Genomic DNA, 24250 nt, shown 5'->3' with positions numbered 1-24250 from the left:
ATATTAGATATTCTCTTGACATAAGAAAGATTTGAGCCAAATTTCGACAGCCTACGTCAAGTGGTTCGGCAGTTAAAGAGTTTTTGCCCAAAATTTGGGTAAATACTCAAAATCTGGGTACATTTATATGGGGGCTATTAGAAAACGTGGACCTATATTGACAAATTTTTGCAAGGATATTTTCTACTCCTTGAGGACTCACTGTGCCAATTTACAGCCAATTTGGTTGTAAAATGTGGCTAATAGATGAAAAATACCTTAAATCGGGAGGTACTGCTATATGGGGGCTATATTAAAACAGGTACCGTTATATGGGAGCTATATCCGAACATGGACCTATGTTGACAATTTTTGATGGAGAGGTGTTGTGACCACTAGGAACTTCAAATGTCCAATTACTGCTAGTTTGGTTTAATATTGTAGCTAAAATCATCAAATTCCTGAAAATCGGGAGGTACCGTTATATGGAGGCTTTATCAATACATCGACCTTTCTTGAAAATTTTTGGTGGAGAGGTGTGGTGACCACTAGGAATTTCAAATTTCAAATGTTCAAATTACAGATAATTCGGTTGAAACTTGTAGGTAAAATTCTCAAAATTCCGAAAATCGGGAGGTACCGTTATATGGGGACCTATGTTCATAATTTTTTCGAATATAAGTTTTTTGGTCACTAAGAACCCTAAATATCAAATTATAGCTAATTCGGTCTAGAAATGTGACCTAAAACGTCAAAATACCTGAAATCGGGTGGTAACGTAATATGGGGGCTATTCCAAAACATGGACCTATGTCCACAACTTTTGTTATATAAGTTTATTGACTTTTAAGAACCCTTAATGTAAAATTATAGCTAAATCGGTCTGAAAATATAGCTAAAAACGTCAAAATACCGTAAATCGGGGGTACCGTTATATGGGGGCTATACGGAAACGTGGACCTATGTCTTATATAAGTTTATTGGCGCTTAAGAACCCTAAATGTCAACTTATAGCTAAATCGGTCTGAAAATGTGGCTAAAAATGTCAAAATACCGTAAATCGGGGTGTACCGTTGTATGGGGGCTATACCAAAACGTGGACCTATGTCCACAACTTTTGTCATATAAGTTTCTTGACACTTAAGAAGCCTAAATGTCAAATTATAGCTACATCGGTCTGAAAATGTAGGTAAAAACGTCAAAATACCGTAAATCGGGGGGTACCGTTATATGGGGGCTATACCAAAACGTGGACCTTTGTAAACACGTTTTGTCATATAAGTTTATTGACACTAAGGAACCCTAAATGTCAAATTAGAGCTAAATCGGTCTGAAAATGTGGCTAAAAACTTCAAAATACCGTAAATCGGGGGTACCGTTATATGGGGGCTATACCAAAACGTGGACCAATGTAGACCATCATCGAACTTGACCTGCCTGCAAACAAAAGACGCGTTTTCCAAAAATTTCAGCGTCCTATCTTCATTTTTGTGGATGCTAGAGTGATTACCACAGACGGACGGACGGACGGACGTGCACAGATCGACTCAGAATTTTACCCTGATCAAGAATATATATACTTTATAGGGTCGCAAATTAGTATTTCAATGCGTTACAAACGGACAAACAAACATAATATACCCTCCATACTATGGTGGAAGATATAAAAAAATAATTTAGAAGGTTATACCTTTGTCAGCACAGCGGTTAAACTCGTCTAATGCTATTTTATAACCTCCACCATAGTATGGAGGGTATATTAAGTTTGTTTTTCCGTTTGTAACGCATTGAAATACTCATTTGCGACCCTATAAAGTATATATATTCTTGATCAGGGTAAAATTCTAAGTCGATCTGAGCACGTCCGTCCGTCCGTCTGTGGTAATCACTCTAGCATCCACAAAAATGGAGATAGGACGCTGAAATTTTGGGAAAATGCGTCTTTTGTTTGCAGGCAGGTCAAGTTCGATGATGGGCTATATCGGTCCACGTTTTGGTATAGCCCCCATATAACGGTACCCCCCGATTAACGGTATTTTGACGGTTTTAGCTACATTATCAGACCGATTTGGCTATAATTTGACATTTAGGGTTCTTAAGTGTCAATAAACATATATAATAAAACTTGTGGACATACGTCCACGTTTTGGTATAGCCCCCATATAACGGTACCCCCCGATTTGCGGTATTTTGACGTTTTTAGCTACATTTTTAGACCGATTTAGCTATAATTTGACATTTAGGGTTCTTAAGTATCAATAAACATATATAACAAAAGTTTTGGACATAGGTCCACGTTTTGGTATAGCCCCCATATAACGGTACCCCCCGATATACGGTATTTTGACGGTTTTAGCTACATTATCAGACCGATGTAGCTATAATTTGACATTTAGGGTGCTTAAGTGTTAATAAACTTACATATTAGAAGATGTGAACATAGGTCCACGTTTTGGTATAGCCCCCATATAACGGTACCCCCCGATTTACGGTATTTTGACGGTTTTACCTACATTTTCAGACCGACTTAGCTATATTTTGGCATTTAGGGTTCTTAAGTGTCATTAAACTTATTTAACAAAACTTGTGGACATAGGTCCACGTTTTGGTATAGCCCCCATATAACGGTACCCCCCGATTTGCGGTATTTTGACGTTTGTAGCTACATTTTCAGACCGATTTAGCTATAATTTGACATTTAGGGTTCTTAAGTGTCAATAAACTTATACAACAAAATTGGTGGACATAGGTCCACGTTTTGGTATTGCCCCCATATAACTGTACCCCCCGATTTACGATATTTTGACGTTTTTAGCTACATTTTCAGACCGATTTAGCTATAATTTGACATTTAGGGTCCTTAAGTATCAATAAACTTATATAACAAAAGTTTTGGACATAGGTCCACGTTTTGGTATAGCCCCCATATAACGGTACCCCCTGATTTACGATATTTTGACGTTTTTAGCTACATTTTCAGACCGATGAAGCTATAATTTGACATTTGAAGTTCTTTAATTTCAATAAACTTATGTGACAAAACTTGTGGACATAGGTCCACGTTTTGGTATAGCCCCCATATAACGGTACCCCCCGATTTACGGTATTTTGACGTTTTTAGCTACATTTTCAGACCGATATAGCTATAATTTGATATTTAGGGTGCTTAAGTCTAACTAAACTTATACAACAAAAGTTGTGGACCTAGGTCCACGTTTTGGTATAGCCCCCATATAACGGTACACCCGATTTACGGCATTTTGACGTTTTTATCTACATTTTCAGACCGATTTAGCTATCAATTGACATTTAGGGTTCTTAAATGTCAATAAACTTATATAACTAGTGGACATAGGTCCATGTTTTGGAATAGCCCCCATATAACGTTACCGCCCGATTACAGGTATTTTGAGAATTTTACCAACAAGTTTTAACCGAATTATCTGTAATTTGAACATTTGACATTTGAAATTCTTAGTGGTCACTACACCTCTCCACCAAAAATTGTCAAGAAAGCCCCCATATAACGGTACCTCCCGATTTTCAGTAATTTGATGATTTTAGCTACAATATTAAACCGAACTTTTGAAGTTCTTAGTGGTCACAACACCTCTCCATGAAAAATTGTCAACATAGGTCCATGTTCGGATATAGCTCCCATGTAACGGTACCTCCCAATTTTCAGTAATTTGGCAATTTTAGCTACAATTTTTAACAGAACTAACTGTAATTTGACATTTGAAGGTTGTAGTGGTCACCACACATCTGCATCAACAATTTTCAACATAGCCCCAATATAACGATACTTCCCGATTTTCGGTACTTTGAGGATTTTACTTAAAATTTTTAACCGAACGTAGGTCCATGTTTTTGTATAGCCCCAAAACAAACCTCCCGATTTTTCGTACCTTAGCTTTATTTTTTGGACGAACTTTCTGTAATTTGAAATTTAAAAGTCAACAAAAATTCTGCAACAAAAATTGTTCATTTAAGTTCATATTTTCGTATAGCCTAGATACCTCCGAACTAGCTGTTAATGACATTTGAAGTTCCCACGTTATGTACCGATTTTCGATATTTTGAGGATTCTAGCTAAATTTTTTAACCGAATTAGGAGTTATTTGACATTAAAGGCTCCCATCAAAAACTGTCAACATAGGCCCATGTTTTATTATAACCCCTATATAACAGTACCTCCCAATTTCTAGCCCACCAAAAATTGTCAACAGTTAGATATAGGCACCATAAAAAAGGGTCTCCCGAATGACTCATTTTATGTACATTATCAGACATTTTAACGTACTCACTTAAAGTTGGGGACAGGAATGAATATTTTATGGTGGAGGGTATGAAAAGTTCGGCCCGGCCGAACTTAATGCTTTTTTACTTGTTTAAATTATTTTAGTTTCATTTTTAATACACATTTTAAAACCAAAAGTATAACGTGTCGCAATAATATAAAATAAATTCCGTGTAAAACTAATGCTCAGGGCAAGTGGTGTTGGGTATCACATTGCCGGCCCGTCCGACTATAGCCCTCTCTTACTTGTTTATATTTAGAGAAGTAGGGGTTTATATTTCCAATTAGAGGAGTTCGGGGTTAGAGGTAAGACATTCAATTGGGATTGGATAATGTGAATCCAAGTAAGTAGCGGTGACAACGCTAGGTGAGGTTTTATACAAGATCGCTCACCCGCCTGTGATAAAAAGTGTCTGTAATAATTTCAAAAATATCCGTCCATATCGGTGATCCGTGTCCGTAGCAATTTTGGAATAGCAAATGGGTTATATAGGGCCATGTTTTGGTATTTTGTGTTCATAGAGGTAAGAAAATATTTTCACAAATAACAGTATATATAGCTCGATCTTCGTATATTTTTGTGCACGTTTTAAGAACTTAATAATCTTGTCTTCAAACGAAGCAGAATTTTATAAATTTTTTTTTTTTAAAAATGTGAACTGTCAAATTCAACGTTTCTATTTTAGGGAAACAATTTACTGTTTTTGTCCAAAAATCGGGCAAAAATTTAAAAAAATCTGTCTAGCTTAATTAAAAGATTTTCAATGTATTTAATAAGCTCACAAAAATATATGAAGATTGATCCATTCATTTTGGACATACCGTTGGCACCGACTTCAAAACTGCCATTTCGAGAAAAACGAGTTTTAAGTTGGCCTCTACACACAAAACACAACGGTTCTTTCACTCCATATCTCAGCCAATTTTGCTCCGATCAACTTGGAATTTTCTGCGGCATATTCTACACTACCTGTACTTTCGATTTTTTTTTAATTGGTAAGTAGAGGTAATTCCTTAATGTTTGCAGTAAACTCCATACAGTCGTTGTTGTTTCAAAACTGATCACGGTGCTCTTGAAACAAATTTAAATGGAAGGTGCTTACACCTTGGAAGTTTTTGCTGATTCTGATACTACAATGTTCATAGATGAGAAAAATCAAAACACGGAGCGCTTTTTAAATAAATCGCGATTTAAGCTGATATTTTTGGGGTTGTTTAGCCTTTTACAATTTTTCTTAGAAACCGCAAGTCCTACCAAAATAGAACTAAAAAAATGTTGTAGCTATGAAAATTCTCTACAAGAATGACCTTAATGGAATTCTCGTCGGTTTTACCGTTTTTGAGATATAGAAGTTCAAATTGGAACAATTCAAATTCAATTCAATTCTTTATCGCCCCCTTATAAAACAATGTCATGACTGCAAATTCCCAACTTAAACTTATATATCCAAAAAAATGGGACAACTTACCACAAGTTACTTAAGCCAGTCTTGTAGATAATTTTCACAGCTTTAAGATTTTCTCTGGTCCCATATTGATAAGACTTACCGTATTCAAGCAAAATCGCGAAACCCTAACAAAAAAAACCTAAAAATGTAAACTGAGCTTTTTTTTATCTCAAAAATGGTACAGGCTAGGAACAAATGATAAAAGTCAATCCTCTACAGAATTTTCACAGCTATAACATTTACTTTAGCTCCATTTCGATTGGACTTGCGGCTTCCAAGCAAAATCGTGAAAACCTAAAAAACACCTAAAAATGTGAAATTTGACCGCGATTTATTTAAAAATCCCTACAGCGATTTTTTCTTGTTTTTGGATTTTTCTCATCTATGAACATTGCTGTTTCAGAATTCACAAAACCTTCCCCTGTGTAAGCGGTTTTCATCAAAAGTTAGTTAAGGCGCACTCTTCATGACATTGGTTAATAAGGGGCGATACAGTCAATGTATTGTCCCAATTTGAACTTCTATATCTCAAAAATAGTAAAACCTACGAAAATATCATAAAAGTCGATCTTGTAGAGAATTTTCATAGCTACAACATTTTCTTTAGTACTATTTTGATAGGACTTGCGGTTTCTAAGTAAAATCGTGAAAATCTAAACAACCCCTAAAAATGTCAACTTAAATCGCGATTTATTTAAAAAGCGCTCCGCCGATTTTTTTTTTTTTTGTTTTTTGATTTTTCTCATCTATGAACGTTGTAGTTTCAGAATCCACAAAAACTTCCGAGTGTAAGCACCTTCCATTTAAAATTGTTTCAAAAGCACCGTGTGGTACAAATAAACTAAACGCTTAATAAAAATTTACGTTACAACTCAAAATCCTCTAAATTTCCTTATACCTACCAGTAACATTCGTAAAAATATATGTATATACATTGTAGGGTCTCAAATTATTATTTTAAATTCATAACAAACGGAAAACAAATTTAATATACCCTCCATATTATGGTGGAGGTTAAAAAATTTGATACACTTTGTGGTGTAGTCGTTGTGGTGTAATCACCTTACAAGAACATTTTGGAAAAGGTATTATAAATAAGTTTTTCCGAAATTTCATGTAACACCCCACATGTGGTATACCAAAATTCATATCTCGACGAGATGAGATGTGTGTCCGTCCGTCCGTTCGTTCATTAAAAATTGTACGCACGCTACAAGCCGCAATTATGGACCAATCTTCACGAAATTTTGTATGGAGGTCGGTATCAGACAAGAATAGACCCCCATAGTTTTTAGTGATAATCCTGATGAAAAGGACAAAAAACTAAATTTTTATCCGATTTGTAGCGGCTCTGTAGGCCACAATAATAGTCCGATCTGCGCAAAATTTTAAGAAAAGTTTGGAATTACAATAATGGAGAAGCTTGCAATTTCAAATGATGATCAGATAATATTTAGCGGGTTAAATGGACCAAAACTTTTGTGTGAAAATTGTTAAAAATTTTAATATACATCTTATATCTTCATTGTTGGAAGATACATTGCGCCCTCATAAGACGAAGTTTTAATCTTTCCATTGGTGTTATTCCCTAGTATATGGAAGGAATTCCACAGTATGAATTGTGTATAGTGTAACCATAATCACGCTAGGGGTTGCAGTTATAGCTCAAAACTGACAAAATTTTGCACAAGGTAAGAGTTTTAGTCAAGGAAGTTGCCAATAAAATTGGGTAATGATCAGATAGTATTTTGCGGGTGAAATTGACCATAACTTTTGTGGGAAAAATATCCTAATTTAATTGTTGGAAGATATTTTCTTTTCTGGGGGACATATTCCGTCAAATTACGAATACGAAACTTGAAAACCAATCTTTGACCACACCCGTGATGCAAATTACATCAATGTAGCGGTAAGATAGCGGACCTTTATTGTTTTGGCTTATTTGTAAGGAAATACATTTACCTTGCATGTTACAAAATGTCGCAATCATGAAAGAACATTTTCTAAGTCATGATAGAGAAATTCCCAGTTCTTAAATTGAGGTAAATTACAATGATGCACGGGACTTTGAAGCATTTGTGCCGCTTTGGGCAAAAGTAATACAATACCTCGATATAATTCGCCGAAAGCTATTATAAAGGTCTTTTCGTATTTTTTCTTAATACGAATTTTATTTTTATACCCTCAGCCTTTAGGCTAAAGAGGGTATTTACACTTTGATACGACCAAAAATGTGCCTCATCGAAATAATGGTTTTAGACCCCAAGTATGTTTGTACGATATTTGTTTCAGACAATTTTGAGTAGATCTAGCAATGTCCGTCCGTCTGTCTGTCTGTCTGTCTGTCCGTCTGTCTGTCTGTCTGTCTGGCTGGCTGGTACGCACGATAACTCTCGAACGGATCAATCGATTCGGTTCAAATTTTGGGTATCGAAATATTTTGTCCAGATTCGATTTAAGTTCGAAGATGGGCCGTATAGGTCCACTCCTTCAGGTACCTCCCCCACAAATGTTCAAAAATTGTCGCAAAACTTGTGCGCACGATAACTCTTGTAGGGAATAACCGATTTGGTCCATACTCTGCACATCGTGTAATTTCTACCAAACTTAGATGAGGTTCCAATATGGAATCAATCGGTCCACTCCTTCGGGTACCTCCCACACAAAATTTCGGAAAAGTTCGGTTTAGGACCTGGTCTCGAATCTCTTTGATTTTTGTTTACGCAAGTTGTATTCGCTGTCCACTATACGACGCTGTAAGTTTCATTAAGGGCAAGTCCATACTTCCTGAGAAAATAGCCTGAAAGTTACAAAAAACCCTATGACACCGTGTGTAGTGGTTGGAGCGCAAGATAACTTTCGAACGGATCTGCCGATTCGGTCCCAAAATTGGCTTTCGTAATATTTTGTCCAAACTTAGTTCAAGTTCAAAGATGGATTTTATCGGTCCACTCCTTCCGGTACCTCCCCACAAAAGTTCGAAAATGTTCGGAAAATTTGTGCGTACGATAACTCTTGAAGGGAGTAACCGATTTGGTCCATACTTTGCACATTATGGAATTTCTACCAGACTTAGATGAGGTTCCAATATGGACTCAATCGGTCCACTCCTTCGGGTACCTCCCACACAAAATTTCAGAAAGGTTCAGTTTAGGACCTGCTCTCGAATCGCCATGGTTTTTGTTGTAACATCTTGTATTCACTGTCCCCTATACGAAGGTACAAGCTTCCTCAGGGCAAGTCCATACTTCCTGAAAAAATATTGTTTCCAAACTTAGTTTAAGTTCGTAGATAAGCCATATCGGTCCACTCCTTCAGGTACCTACCCCACAAAAGTTCAAAAATATTCGGAAAAATTGTGCGCACGATAACTCTTGATGGGAGTGACCGATTTGGTGGATTATATCGGTCCACTCCTTCCGGTACCTCCCCCACAAAAGTTCGAAAATGTTCGGAAAATTTGTGCGTACGATAACTCTTGAAGGGAGTAACCGATTTGATCCATACTTTGCACATTATGAAATTTCTACCAGACTTAGATGAGGTTCCAATATGGACTCAATCGGTCCACTCCTTCGGGTACCTCCCACACAAAATTTCGGAAAGGTTCAGTTTAGGACCTGCTCTCGAATCGCCATGGTTTTTGTTGTAACATCTTGTATTCACTATCCCCTATACGAAGGTACAAGCTTCCTCAGGGGCAAGTCCATACTTCCTGAAAAATATTGTTTGCAAACATAGTTTAAGTTCGTAGATAAGCCATATCGGTCCACTCCTTCAGGTACCTATCCCACAAAAGTTCAAAAATATTCGGAAAAATTGTGCGTACGATAACTCTTGATGGGAGTGACCGATTTGGTCCATACTTTACACATTCTTATAATGTCTACCAGATATAGATCAGGTTCGAATATTGACCATTCCATCCCGTACCTCCCACACAAGATTTTTGATAAGTTCACTTTAAGTCCTGCTATTGAATCACTTTGATTTTTGTTGAAGCAACTTACATTCGCTGCCTCAATCACGATGGTAAAAGTTGTTTCAGGGTCAAGTCCATACTTCTTGAGAAAACAGCCCGTAGGGTGTAAAAACACCCTATGGCACCCCCATGGTCTATGTCGCTCCATTCCTTTATGTACCTTTTCCTCAAAATTTTTGAACTTTAATCCTAATCAACATTTTTGTGGGTTCATACGACCAAAATTTTGAAACCCCCTAACTACATAAGTTTTTTGTGAAAAAAGTGTTTCAATTTGCACAGGCTGAGGGTATATCTCTGTCGGCTCAGCTGACTGATACTTTCTTACTTGTTTAAGATGCAATCCGTCTATCCATTATAAAATAAGAAAAATACCATCTAACGTTTCCAGTAATGGCGTTATATCATTAGGATGGCTTTAAAAAAATCGATGTCGGATTTTTTTGGGCTGCACATTCCTAAAATGATTAGTTTTGTTGGATTTTTAGGTAGCCAAAGTATGATCACAAATGGAAGATGATAACACGTGTCACTGGGGTTTCAAAGTTTCCATAGTAATTCCAAAGTTGAAATTACACGAAATTGCTCTAAAGGCCACATTTCTTGTCCAATCGATGAGAAATTTTTCACAGCTGTGGCTAGAAAGCGAACCCTACAAAGATTTTAATAGTGCTCCAATAGTATATTTGATTACTTTTAGGTAATTTGGGCCCTATGATATAATTACGGCCATTGAAGCAACTTCGGGACAATTCACCTTTGGCAACATAAAAATTACTATGGTAATTGTGAGGCCCCAGTGGCACGTGTTAACATATTCCAATTGTTCTCAAACCTTGATAATCTTAAAATCCAACAAAACTAATAATATTATAGGGGTGTCGCCTAAAAATCCGACATGGATTTTTCCATTTGAATTAAAACCAGTTTATGTATCATGTATGTATGGCCGGACGGGTAAGATATGTATCAATAATATAAAATAAATACCGCGGAAAGTGAGTACCCAGGGATAGTGGTGTAGGGTATCACATGGTCGGCCCCGTCCGACTATAGCCCTCTCTTAATTGTTTATTTGTAGGGCTCATCCGTTAGAATGTCTACATATTTTCAACTTTGTATCCAAAACAATTTAAAACTTAACTTATTTACCAATCCAATTTGTATCGCTGTGACAAAATATCACCAAACATAACTCTTTCACTCTAATTATTCCAGAAAAATCCTCAACGCAACTTTAAGGATACCAAACAAGTTAACCTTTACCTTTACAAAATCACATATCTATAGTTCCATGAAAAGCAATAACTTTTCTCTAACTGTCATTTGTTAAATCCAGCAGCAGCAACAAAAACAAAAATAACAAATCATTTTAGAAAATTACATTTTGCAGAGAAAAGCAGTGATGTGTAACTTTATGACACTCAAAGATGAGGTGATGTTTAAAACCAAAAGGGAGAGCAAAAATCACAAATCACACACCAAACACGTACAGCAAGGTAAGCACAAATTTTAGGCAATGTTTGAATTTTCCACACTTAGTACATTTTAGTTAAAGAATAACCCCATCAACCACCATCTCTTAACAAACACATATCGAGAAAATACCCATGAACAAGTTTATTATGCATGCTACAACATTGTTGTGTTTAAGTTTAAATCATGTTAAGATTGTATATTTTTGCATAGGCAAATATATACGTGGAAGTAAGACACACACTTACTCATGAATAATAATAAAGTACTACATATAATGTAGTAGATCTGATTTACCATCACTACTGTATTGCAGCATTTTATGAACAACAACATCTGTATTTGTTGTTCTAAAGATTTGTTCAGATGTTTAGTCAGCCGTTAAGTTTTCCATGTAAATTTTTATTGATGGTTAAGGTGGTTGTACTCTTCATACGTTTCTTCATACTGATGCAAGACCATTATCTCGATCGTTATTCTCATCATCTGGCTTGATATATTTATGTGTGTTACATGTGTGGTATTGTGGCTTTTAGCAGCCAGGCAAATAGGTGTCTTTATTGCATGAATGTGTTTCATTTCTTTCTAAAAGGGTTGAATTATTCGGAATTCAATTATTATATATTTTCAAATATTTTAAAGTGAAATACATATCTGTAGAAGCATAAAATACGGCAGAATCATTTCGAAACAAATAAATCTTCAAAAAGTTCGAATATTTCTATAACCTCCGCCATAAAATGGAGGGTATAACTAAATTTGTCATTCCGTTTGTAACACAACGAAATATTCATCAGAGACCCTATTAAGTATATGTATATTATTGATCAGGGTAAAATTCTAAGTCGATATAACCATGTCCGTATGTTGAAATCAACATACAGCTCGCAATTTTTAAGATAGAGCTTTGTTATTTGGTATAGCAGTATCTATTACGATTGTTTGTATTGCAAATGGGCTATATCGGTTCACGATTTGATATAGCCCCTATAGAACTGTACCACCCTATTTTCGGTATTTTGAAGGTTCTAGCCTCTTTAGGGCATTTAATCTCTTTTGAGTTCAACAACTTTCCACCAGAAATTCGTAGGTATTGACGTGTTGATATAGCCACCATGGAACGGTAGATCCCGAATATCGGTATTTTGAACGTTAGCCATATTGTTTTACCGAATTTGCTGAAATTTGGTATTAGGTTAGGTTAGGTTAGGTTGAAAAGAGGGGCGATATAAGAATCGCCACATGCCCGTATGGACATACATTTAAGCCAGGATAGGAATTGTTGAACTGTGTTCAACAACTTAGGTTAAGAAAATGAATTAATACTTGATTATTACAAATTTGAATTTCCGTTACAAGTTTTGTTTTTCAAAACAGTCAGGCTTAATCCCATAGTCGTTGTTTTAATATTTAATATTTACCAAGGGGTAAGGCAGGGAATACTATAGTTTCAGATCTCGCCACAGATCTTCATCAGTTCCCATATTTCTTGTTTTTCAACAAGAAACTTTTTATACCCAAGTGTCAATTGCTAGCTCAAATAGATACGTGCGCAAAGAAACACTCTGATCGAGAATTTCTTTGGCACTACCTAAACTCTAGCAACTTCACTTGCAAACAAATCCAAATTTTTCCCACTGCTATGCGTTCGTCGATTCTCGACGAAAAAGCACATAACTAATTTGTTGGTATTGCATACTACAGCAATAAACAACATTTTGACGGTGCCCGGTCTCACAATTAGGAGGGTTGGCGTTTTTTGTTTGGGATGACGACTTCTATTTTGTTTTTCAAAATAGTCAGGCTTAATCCCATAGTCGTTGTTTTAATATTTTATTAAAACAACTTTAATTTATTAGTGGAAAAAAAATTGGCGATGTTTACCAAGGGGTAAGGCAATATGAATTACAATACAACTTTTAACATCTTTGATATGGTAACCTTTTACTCATGAAAATCGAAGAGCTTTCACTCATGAGATAAAAGGCTACCATCGCTCTTAATTAATTCCATTCGTTCCTTTTTTTCTGAAGTCTTACAAAATGTCTACGACAAAAGAAACAAAATTGTATTACTTCACTTGTATAAAATCCGCCTTGTCATCATTGGTTCACCCGCAACAAATTTATATTAATCTTGCCGCTTTTCATTTGCCTTAGCTGATTACAATTCTGAAGCAGTTGGTCACCGCTAACCTTCAACCGCTACAGTCCATTACAAGACTAGCTACTACAGAATTGTACAGGCCTATTGTGTGCTCTAATTGCGGAAGCCTAAGGGGAATAACTTTTTATTGCTTAATTTATTAAAAGAAAATAAATTTATCAGTTAAGAAATCCTGTGCCATTGACATAATATATTAAGTTTTTGAACTCGCTTGTCCTAATTTGGTGGAATTCTAGAATAGTGCTACTTCCCAGAAATTGGTTTCATAGCGCCGCGAAGGCTGGGCAATGACATGCTCTGCATTCACTGCTTTCTGCACACATGCTTGTAGCCCTAGTTGTCCTGTAATGATGCCTGTCAGTCTACTAATGTCCTTTTTACTCATTAAAAGTAGTTCCTTTGTTTTATCCTCGTCTGGGTATCCCAGAGGATTTTTGTTTTTTCCCTTTTTCTTCAGTGTTCCTAGAGGGATGTATGGGTGTTTTCTGCCCATGCCTTTAACTCTAAACGCGCCGCTTTCAAAGGCTTAGCATTATCTAGGCTCATTGGCCTGTAGGATCGTATTATGATCCGGCAGTCGAAGGGAGATCCTCGTTTCCTGGTCTTCGATATATAGACCCAGACCCGTTCTCCCCCTAGAACGGACCCATCTGTAAACCCACAGCTTCCAGTTGGCATCCGTTCCAGGGTTCCATCGACCCACATGTCTCTGTTCGGTATTAACATTTCACACAAGGCGGCTTCAATTGTTTTATGTATAAGGTCTGATAGAATATGATCTCGCTCATCGACTTAAGTCTTATAGCTGCAATGGCTGCTTCATACCTTACCTGAATTTCTATTGGGTGGACAAACAAAATTGTCTCTAAAGCCCTGCTTGTTGTAGTCCTCATTGCCCCGCTGATACTTAAGCAGCACATTCTTTGGACTTTTTGTAGTAATTTTACGTTGCATTTCTTGTCCGTAGCTGTCCACCATACCATAGATGCATAAGTTAGAATCGGTCTAATTTCGCTTCTGTATAACTAGTGTGTCATCCTAGGATTGAAACCCCATTTAGAGCCTATAGCCCTTCTGCAGGTTGACTAACATCTGTGGGCTTTATTAGCCCTTACCTGAATATGGTCTTTCCATTTAAGTTTTCTGTCCAGAATTACTCCCAGGTACTTAACTGTTGGAGAAATGTTTATCATCTTATCTAGGAAAACGGGTTCTTCGCAAGCTCCTATTTTCGTTTTCCTAGTGAATAGACATAGATCTATATTTTCCGGGTTGACATTTAGATCTCTCGGTCTAGCCCAGTTGTAAGCTATTTTTAGAGCCCTTCTACAGAGTATATTTGGATTCTTTCCCCTAAGAAGTATTATAACGTCGTCTGCATAGCAGATGGGTTGAAATCCCTCGTCGGTTAAGATCCTTAGTGGACTATTTATGGTGGTAACCCACAGGAGAGGTGATAGTATTCCTCCCTGTGGCGTCCCCGGCCAACTTTGTCTCTTTTTGTTACGTCTTGTAACGCGCAGCTTATCTATCCATCTATCCTTAGCATATGGTCTATCCAGTGAGCTCGCTGCTGACAATTTTTATTGGTCCACTCTTTAAAATGTGTTCCAGTATTTTATCGCGGACCATATCGACACCTCCAAATAATAGTATGCTAAGTCTAAAAAGTGAGTTTTGCAGGATAAGCTCTCAAAGTGTGGAAATTTTTTTGAACTTCAGTACTATGCTAAGTCAATATTTGTTTATAACTTCTGTTCGGATTGACCGATCATTACCAAAATTTGACAGAAATTAAGTTAAAGGACGCTCGACACCTCCAAATAATAGTTTGCTAATTCTGAATAGTGAGTTTTGCAGGACAAGCTCTAAAAGTTTGGAAATTTCTTTGACCTTCAGTACTATGCCAAGTAAATATTTGTTTATAACTTCTGTTCGGATTGTCCGATTATTACCAAAATTTGACAGAATTTAAGTTAAAGGACGTTAAATATAAAAATGTAAAGAACTTGAAAACATGCTAAGTCGACTTAGCATACTATTGTTTGGAGGCGTCGATATTTTCGATGGCCTGCTGGTGCTCTTTATGTATTGTGCCGGACCCTCTACTGGTATCGATCACCGCATAGCACCTCTTGTCCCTGTAGTTCTTCCTGGCCACCTTGGCGTAAGTAGATGGCGGCTTCGTACCAATCTCTGCGGCCATCTTCCTCTTCTGGAAGGTCATGGGCTTCTTGTCAGAGCCTTCGGAACTTCCAGAGGATTGCGCGGTCGCGCTCACCTTCTTCGTGTCCGAGCACTCCTTTTCGCCCTCAGTCGAATGGTTCTTTGGGCAATCTCCTTTGCGTGGGTTTTGAGATGGCTTAGGACATTTGATGGTGGGAAGCTTATTTTCTTCTTACTTGGTTTGGCGGTATTTTCTTCCTCTGGAGATCTGATCCTCTTCGCCGCTTCCGAAGAAGTGGAGGTATTGTTGATCTCTTTTGGAGTGGCCCGCTGTTCCTTGTTTAGCAGTGCCTGGATCCTCCTGCACCTACGTCTCTGGGCTCCAGTCCACCGCACTTTTTTCTCCGTTGTAAGTTTAGATATGCTTTCGCTTACCTCTTCTACCATCTTGTGGACCTCCTCGTTAACGGACTTCTCCACAACGGTGGTGTTAATTTTGCAACTGCTGTCTGATTCGAGTCAGGGTCGCTACCATCCTCGGATGGTTGGATCCAGATTAAACTCTCCCTACGCTTCCCCTTCTCCTCCTCTTTTTTACCTTTCGGTTGCGTGCTTGTAGCAGTACCGTCGACCACACATGCCAAGGCACCCACATCTGTGGCAGATGTTTGCTCACGATCGCTTGATGACGACGAGGTGTGACTCGCAGACAGATCACTATTCTCCGCCGGCACTGGGTTATTTAGGCCCTGCACCGTTATTTAGGCCTTGCACCGTTTTATTCCTTCTTTGTGTGACACATCCGTAGTCAGTTTTTTGTCCGCGGAAAACTCAGAGGCTTCCAAAAATAGGTGGTCGTGCCACTCCACCCTAGACGGTTCATGTCACAAGAGATTTCCCTCGTAAATGAAAGAGTAGCACGACCATCCACCTCCCCCTATCCGCCGGTGGAGACGCGCCCTGTAGGAGAACTGACAAAACACCCTCGGGAAATTTGGTATGTCGCACGAAAACCCGTACGAAAGGAAAGCAGTCACTCACTTTCGTCTAAAAAGGCGTTCATGTATTTCGCAAACTATCGTGCGACTGCCGTTACGTATCCTATGCGAAATACTACTAATTTGAATGTACATTTGTACAACTATGTTCCACAAATGAGAAATAGAAACAAAATCCACATATACATACAAACATTGGAATAAGTGTGATTTGTTTTGTTTGAGAAAAAAATTGTGTCGGTATTTTGAAATATTTTACTTAATTGATTTCTTCAAAATAATGGTTAAAACCGCATTTAAAACGTGTCTATAAAATTTTTATTTTATTTTAAGAATGTGTTGCATAAACTTGTCTTAAAATTTTCGGTGTTATTCGCAAATTTACATTCTACTCGACAGCTACAAAGCAAGTGAGTGATTTTGACATTCTCTTTCTATAAAAGACAGTCCTTTCGAAATACATAAACCCAAATTTACATGGAAAAGTCTATGTTTACGTGTTATTTCGTATGGCTTATCGGTCGCATAGATTTTCGTTTCGAAGTTGTTTACAAGAACAGAAAATGACTTTTTTTCCATTTCGGAAGCGCAAGAAACCTTTAGGTCGACATACATACATAAACAGGGGGTAAGTCTTCTTCATAAACGAAAGCAAACTAATTTTTTCATTTTACTTCAATACAACTGGTATAAAAAAATCGGCCTGGTCGAATTTAACGCCGTTCTTACTTGTTTTTTAACTCGGTTGGTACTGCTACATTAGACCATACCAATAGGCATGTTCCTAAAATGATATTCACAAAGTCTAAATTCAATTCTAAATATATAACTTCAAACTAATAACACATTCAATAACCCCATTTCAATATTTGTACACACATACCTGAGCTCACAAGAAGCCTTTTGCAACAGGCAATAATAATAAGACTGATTCGCATCTCCGCAGCAAAATAATTTTAATTTATGACATTAATTATGTTTTGCCTGTGGTTTTGCACAATAATTCAATTAAAATATTCTTACTTTCCAAGTGAGAAAATATCGTTGTATACCATCAAGTCTCTCTCTATACCAGTGCAAAACCACTAACCATCTCTGCCACACATCAACAGTTCACATAGTTTTAATTAATTTTTATCGGAAATATATTAAAGTTTATATTGGTTTTTATGGCCGAGCAGTCTGTCTAACATGGAAAGATTTCCTGTGCGGCATACAAACTATACTAATTGCTCATATTGAGAAGAAAATTTATTAAAGTTCTATAGTTTTTGGAGTTATTCCTTAAGTACATGAGTAGGTGTTAATTGAGGAATGTTATTTTATAAATTGAATTCAAGTAGTTTCAAATGAAATGTGGTTATTAATTAAAAAGGATATTGATGAAGAATAACAAGTAAAAAGTCATTAAGTTCGGCCGGGCCGAACTTTCTATACCCTCCACCATCAAATAGTCTTAATTAAAATGGAATAACTAGTTTCCTTTCACAGTTTTAAGTGGAGAAATTTTTCAACCAAAAGTCTAAATTATCTACTCTAAAGAAAATATGTACAGGTGAAAGGTGAAAGGTACCATCTACGGGGCTACATCAAAGAGTGGACCTATCTTTACAATTTTTGTGAAAAAGTTTTATAACTACAAGGCAACATCAAAAGTCACATTACTGGTAGTGCCGTCAAAAACAGTAGCTAAGACTCTCAAAATACCTAAAATCGGGAGCTACCCTTATGTGGGGGCTATACCATAACATAAACCTATGTTGACGAGTTTTGCTGGAAAAGTTTCGTGACTACAGAGAACTTCAAATGTCATATTACAGTTCGGTTAAATATTGTAGCTAAAACCCTCAAAATACCGAATATCGTGAGGTACTGTTATATGAGAGCTATACCAAAACATGGGCCGATATAGCCCATCATAGAACTTGACCTGCCTGCAAGCAAAAGACGAATCTTAGAAAAATTTCGTCCTATCTCCATTTTTGTGGATGCTAGAGTGATTACCACAGACGTATGGACGTACGGACGGACGGACTTAAATCGGCTCAGAATTTTACTCTGATCAAGAATATATCGTCTGCTCCGTCGGAAAAGGTCGTAAGTCCACTTTTTTTGGAAATCGCGTTTTTGTTACAGGATGATAGCACAAGTCAAAACACGTCGTATGATACAAAGAAAATGTTAGTATGTCCCGTTTTTCTATACGTTTTGCCCTTGTCGGAAAAGGTCGTAAGTCCACAAAACGTACAAATTTGAGAACGAAAAGGTCGTAAGTCCACAGGAAAATGTATACTTTAAAAGAATACTACAGCTAATGTAGTTCAGATATAATGTTTAACGTCATCCATGGTTGGGGTACAATGTAAAGAACTAGCCTACACCTTTGGATGATAATCGGATGATATTTGGCGGAGCCTGTGGACCAAACTTTTGAACAAAAATGTGATAATTTCGATATTGCAACGAAAATTTACATTTGAAATCTATTTTCCCCTATAAGCGAACTGATTATGAAAGATGGACTTCTGGCCTTTTCTTCGATACAAATTGGGATGCTGTATGTGTTAAAATACCTCATGTATTGAAAAATTTGTAAAAAAATCAAAATTTTACTGTTTTTTCTGTCGTATATCTTACTTAACTTTATCAACTGGTAATTTGTGGTTTCTCTAGGGATATTTATTCACATAACGAGATAAGTTTGTATTCTGAATTCAATAAAGTAATACCTTCTAACGGACGGGTAAGTGCAACGTTTATATTATTAAATGATTCTAAAATAATAACACTGTGCTACAGTGAAAAATTGCAGGGGTTCTGATGCATAAATTCGGTATTGTAGGAGTCCATTGAAGGCGAAAATACCTTTGGTTATATAGTGAAAAACGGGGTTTTTTGGATATTCGACTTAAAACGGACATAACTTATTTTCTCCGCAACGGACATTTACAGCTTATTTTTATTTAAAAGGTGAAAATCATGTCTTTCGAACAGGCATTAATTTATAAAAATCGGGTAACAAATGGTTAAGTTATACCCAGCAAAATTTGAAGGAAGGGGTTCCATGCGATGACGTGATTTTATGGCATCTTTTGCATTGGTTCAAACGAAGTCGTGAAAGACCCGATATTTTCATTAGCATTTGAATCAATTCAAAGGAAGTCATGAAAGATCCGATATTTTGATCAGCATTTGAACCCATGCAAATGAAGTCGTGAAAAATACGATCTTTTCATCAGCATTTGAACCCATTCCATCGATCCAATAGAGATGAATTTTGTGTTTTAATTTATACACATTTTTCTAAATATACAAGATTAATTATTTCAAATAGGCTTGATGTTGTCGGAGACTCGAAATCACAACCAACGTTGTTAAAACTCTCGTCATAATGTTGATGTCATTGCAAAGGGTTGGTGAAAATGACATGCCAAATCATTGGTGGAAATGACATGGCACAGCATTGGTGAAAATGACATGTCAAAGCATTGATATAAATGACAAGCTTTGGATCCAAAAATGAATATCATCTTTTGGGGTCCACGCTCATATAAAATTTATCGATGAAGATGCTAAAAAGATGACATGCCAGATCACTTGCACCCATGATTGAATGGCATCTTTGGCATCGAACATTTTGCTGGGTAGTGATTTAAGTGTGACAAAAACGCATTTAAAAACAGGAAAATGCTTTTCCTCGTGCTCTAGACTGCGTAGAAGACACCCCACTACGTAATTATTTACATTTATCAAGAAGGAAATTTAGTTAGCTTTACAAAATGGGAAAAATCAATGAAATCGGTTGAAAAATAGGGCACCGGTGTAACCCGCTCCTACGAAATTCAACAAATATATAACCTACTTCCACCAAGGGACATCCCTGTGCCTAATCTGAAAGTTAGATGGAATAAGTACTTAGTGTCGGAGATTCAACAACCGTTGCCTCGCAAATTAATTTTCTGACCGATACTTTCATAACTTTTGCAAAAAAGCGTTTTTTAAAAAATAGGGCCAGCCCCGCCCTCTCCGAAATTCAAAAAATATAAAGCCTATTTTCACCTCCGTTGTTCCTTGTATATTCTCTGAAATTTTCAAAAAAATCGGTTCAGCCGTTTTTGAGTCTATGCGGAACATACAAACATACACACATTGTCTTTCATATAAAGGATTTCACATAAACGTTTTGGTCCATTAAACCCGCTAATAATTATGTCATCACCATGTTAAATTGCAAGCTTATTCTTTGCCTTAAACTCAAATCATTCTTTAAATTTCGCTCCGATCGGAATATTACTGCGATCTACAGGAAAGCTACAAAGTCGAGTAAAAATTGTGGGTTTGGTCCATTTCACACCATTCGATCATAACAAACATTTAATAGGGTCACTTCTGGTCGGAACCCGACCTCTCCACAAAATTTCGTGACGATCGGTCCAAAATTGAGGCCTGGAGTTTTATTACAATTGTTAATGGATGGACGCTTTATCTCTTCAAGATATGAACAAATGGTCTACGACGAATACTTCGCGATATTACACGAATATTGGAAAAAACAAACTTTTAATACCCTTTCCACATTGTTTTGTAATGTATAAATATTTTATTTTAAAAACGTCCGTAAATTGTAGGAAAAGGTCGTAAGTCCCTACAAAAATACAAAACTGTACAAGGAAAAGGTCGTAAGTCCAGAGACATCCAATTGTCTCCCGAACGCGACGGAATTTTATCAAACAAAGTACAGGTATAGAAGCGGAATAAATAAACGAAAAATACTGCCTTTACCACCATAATAAAATCTTTAATACAGAAAGCGCTGGAATGTTTTTTCTTCCTCCTGAAAAATTTATTGAAAGGGACTTACGACCTTTTCCGACGGAGCAGACGATATATACTTTATAGGGTCGCAAATGATTATTTCAATTCGTTATAAAAGGAAAAACAAACTCTATATACACTTCATAATATGGCGGAGAGCATAAAAAGACATAAAATTAGGAAAATTGTTCAATATTCATGGCAATGTTTAAGACGTATGTATAAGAAGCGTATTATTTTTATATACACATTTATGCTAATCACCAATATTTTTGAAAATTTAACATAGCTGAAGCTAATTTTTACCCTTTTACAACCAGCGACTTGTGATAGTTATTATACAAATTAAATATTGGCCTCAACAGATAATTTGCGTGGGAGCTGTGGCTATGTTTATGTTAAACCAGTAAGGAAAGGATCAAAGTTGGGCGGGGCCGACTATATAATACCCTACACCACTGTGAATATGTAGAATATATATGGGAACTAAATATATAAGCCAGAAAAGATTTCAATATAATTTTTCACATTTATTTGTAGACCAAATTCCGTCACATAGTCCCAATTTCATCAAAATTGGATATATGTATATAGCGTGTTTCGTGCATCAAATACCTCAAATCGGTCGAAAATATTTATATGGGGGCTATATCCAAATTTGACCGATTTCGATATGGTTTGGAACAGTTATTACCACCGTCACACATTCCAAATTTCATTGAAATTGGACAAATATAGCGTGTTTCGTGCAACAAATACCTCAAATCTGCCTAAAATAAATATGAGAGCTATATCCAAATCTGAACCGATTTCGATATAATTGGAATTGGTTTTTTACGTTTCGGATCTAATAAATCATTCTCCGTGAAAACGCGAGTTAGAACAAATAAAATGCATTTATTATTTGTGGAGAACAAACATATTAAGAACTTTATTACATTAACACAAATTATGAAAATTCTCCATTGAATTCAATCGCAAACATGCGTGTTTCCTCCACTCTCTATTTAATCCAAGCTGAATTGTTTATGCTTCATCTGATATTTGGGTTTGATTTTGTCTTGCCATCACCAGTTAAGATTTCGACATGTACTCCAACAGCACTCCATTGGGAAATTTTCTTCTCGTGAGTTACCGAAAAAATGTTCACAAATTAAATATTTTGTAGTTTGTATTAGCAAATATTTGGAAATTTTAACACGCTTATTTCTTTTTATAAAATGTATGCCGCTAATGCCGCTGTCTGTAGACAAGGTCTGTAGAGATGTACACACTGATTACTTGTAGGGATCTGTAACAACTGCTAATAAAATGTAGCGAACGGAGTGCCTTTTTCACGACTCCGTTTGGACTGCATCCGGAAGCTGTTAAATGGTGAGGAATTGGAGTGCCTTTTTCACGACTCCGTTGAACTACATCCGGATGTTGTTAAAATGTGACAATTGGATGTGATTCCTTAGATTGCATTCAAATGCGGTTAAAATGTGAGGACTGGAGTGCCTTTTTCACGACTCCGTTTGAACTGCATCAAAACATGCCGGGAAAGAACTAATCCACATTGCACTACTTCCAATTTATTTTGCTGGGCTGATTTATGTACATGTAGGGATCTCTATCAACTGCTAATAATATGTAGCGAACGGAGTGCCTTTTCACGACTCCGTTTGGACTGCATCCGGATGCTGTTAAATTGTGAGGAATTGGAGTGCCTTTTTCACGACTCCGCTGAACTGCATCCGGATGTTGTTAAAATGTGACAAGTGGATGTGATTCTTTGGATTGCATCCAAATGCAGTTAAAATGTGAGGACTGGAGTGCCTTTTTCACGACTCCGTTTGAACTGCATCAAAACATGCCGTGACAGAACTAGTCCACATTGCACTACTTCCAATTTATTTTGCTGGGTTATTGCAATTTGCATCAGGGAAAAGGTCAGTAGTTATTTTTCCATATGTAGGCTACTTCGCTGGTATATGCCCTCCAGGAAATTAAATATGACCAAATTTTAAATTTTTATAGTTTTTTATACAAAAGTAATGGTCCATTTCACCCTCTAAATAATATATGATCATTCAAAACTGTAGGCATCTTCGTCTACCTAAACTCTTACCTAGTGCAAAATTTCGTGACTATTGAGCTATAATTGCGACCTCTAGAGTGTTAGTTACTACACTTCAAACAAAAAACTGGATATATTCGGCTGTAGCTCTGTTATCTGAGTACGTAAATCAACATAATTGACATCAATAGAAAGGTCAAGAAATGGTCTTCCAAATGTTATTTACGTGGGCGGAACGTATCTTCCAGGAATGCATATATAAACATTTTCAAAATTTTCACACAAAATTGTGGTCCATTATCTGATCACTATCACTATCAAATGAGGATTGTTTTCGTAGAGCATTTTGACCTTCTATCTCGCTTCCTTCAATGTCCTTTTCGTCCTTTATTTTAAGAGCCGCCATAAAAGTACAACAAGATGACGTTTTTCAGCTTCGAAATGTTCTGCAAAAATGTCGCTCAGAAAATTTTAGGTACGGCTCACATTGACAACTAATCGATTTTGTCGCGTTTTCATAGTCATTTTTTACATTTACCCCTGTTTTGTGTTTTTGTATGTTCTGTAACGAATATACAAAAAAACAAAATACAGTCTTTTTCTTAACAAAAACAGGGTAAATGCACAAAACGACCACGAAAACGCGACAATATCGATTTGTTGTCAATGAGAGCCGTACCTAAAATTTTCTGGCCGACATTTTTGCATAATATTTCGAAGCTGAAAAACGTCATCTTGTGGTACTTTTATAGCGGCTCTTAAAATAAAGGACGAAAAGGACATTGAAGGAAGCGAGATAGAAGGTCAAAATGATCCACGAAAATAATCCTCATTTGATTTGGCTGAAGAAAGGTGATCTCA

Source organism: Musca autumnalis, unplaced genomic scaffold, assembly GCF_047663935.1.
Source record: "Musca autumnalis isolate F117 unplaced genomic scaffold, ASM4766393v1 scaffold_4, whole genome shotgun sequence".
In the NCBI taxonomy this organism is placed as follows: domain Eukaryota; kingdom Metazoa; phylum Arthropoda; class Insecta; order Diptera; family Muscidae; genus Musca; species Musca autumnalis.
Note: the sequence above shows the minus strand (reverse complement) of the source record.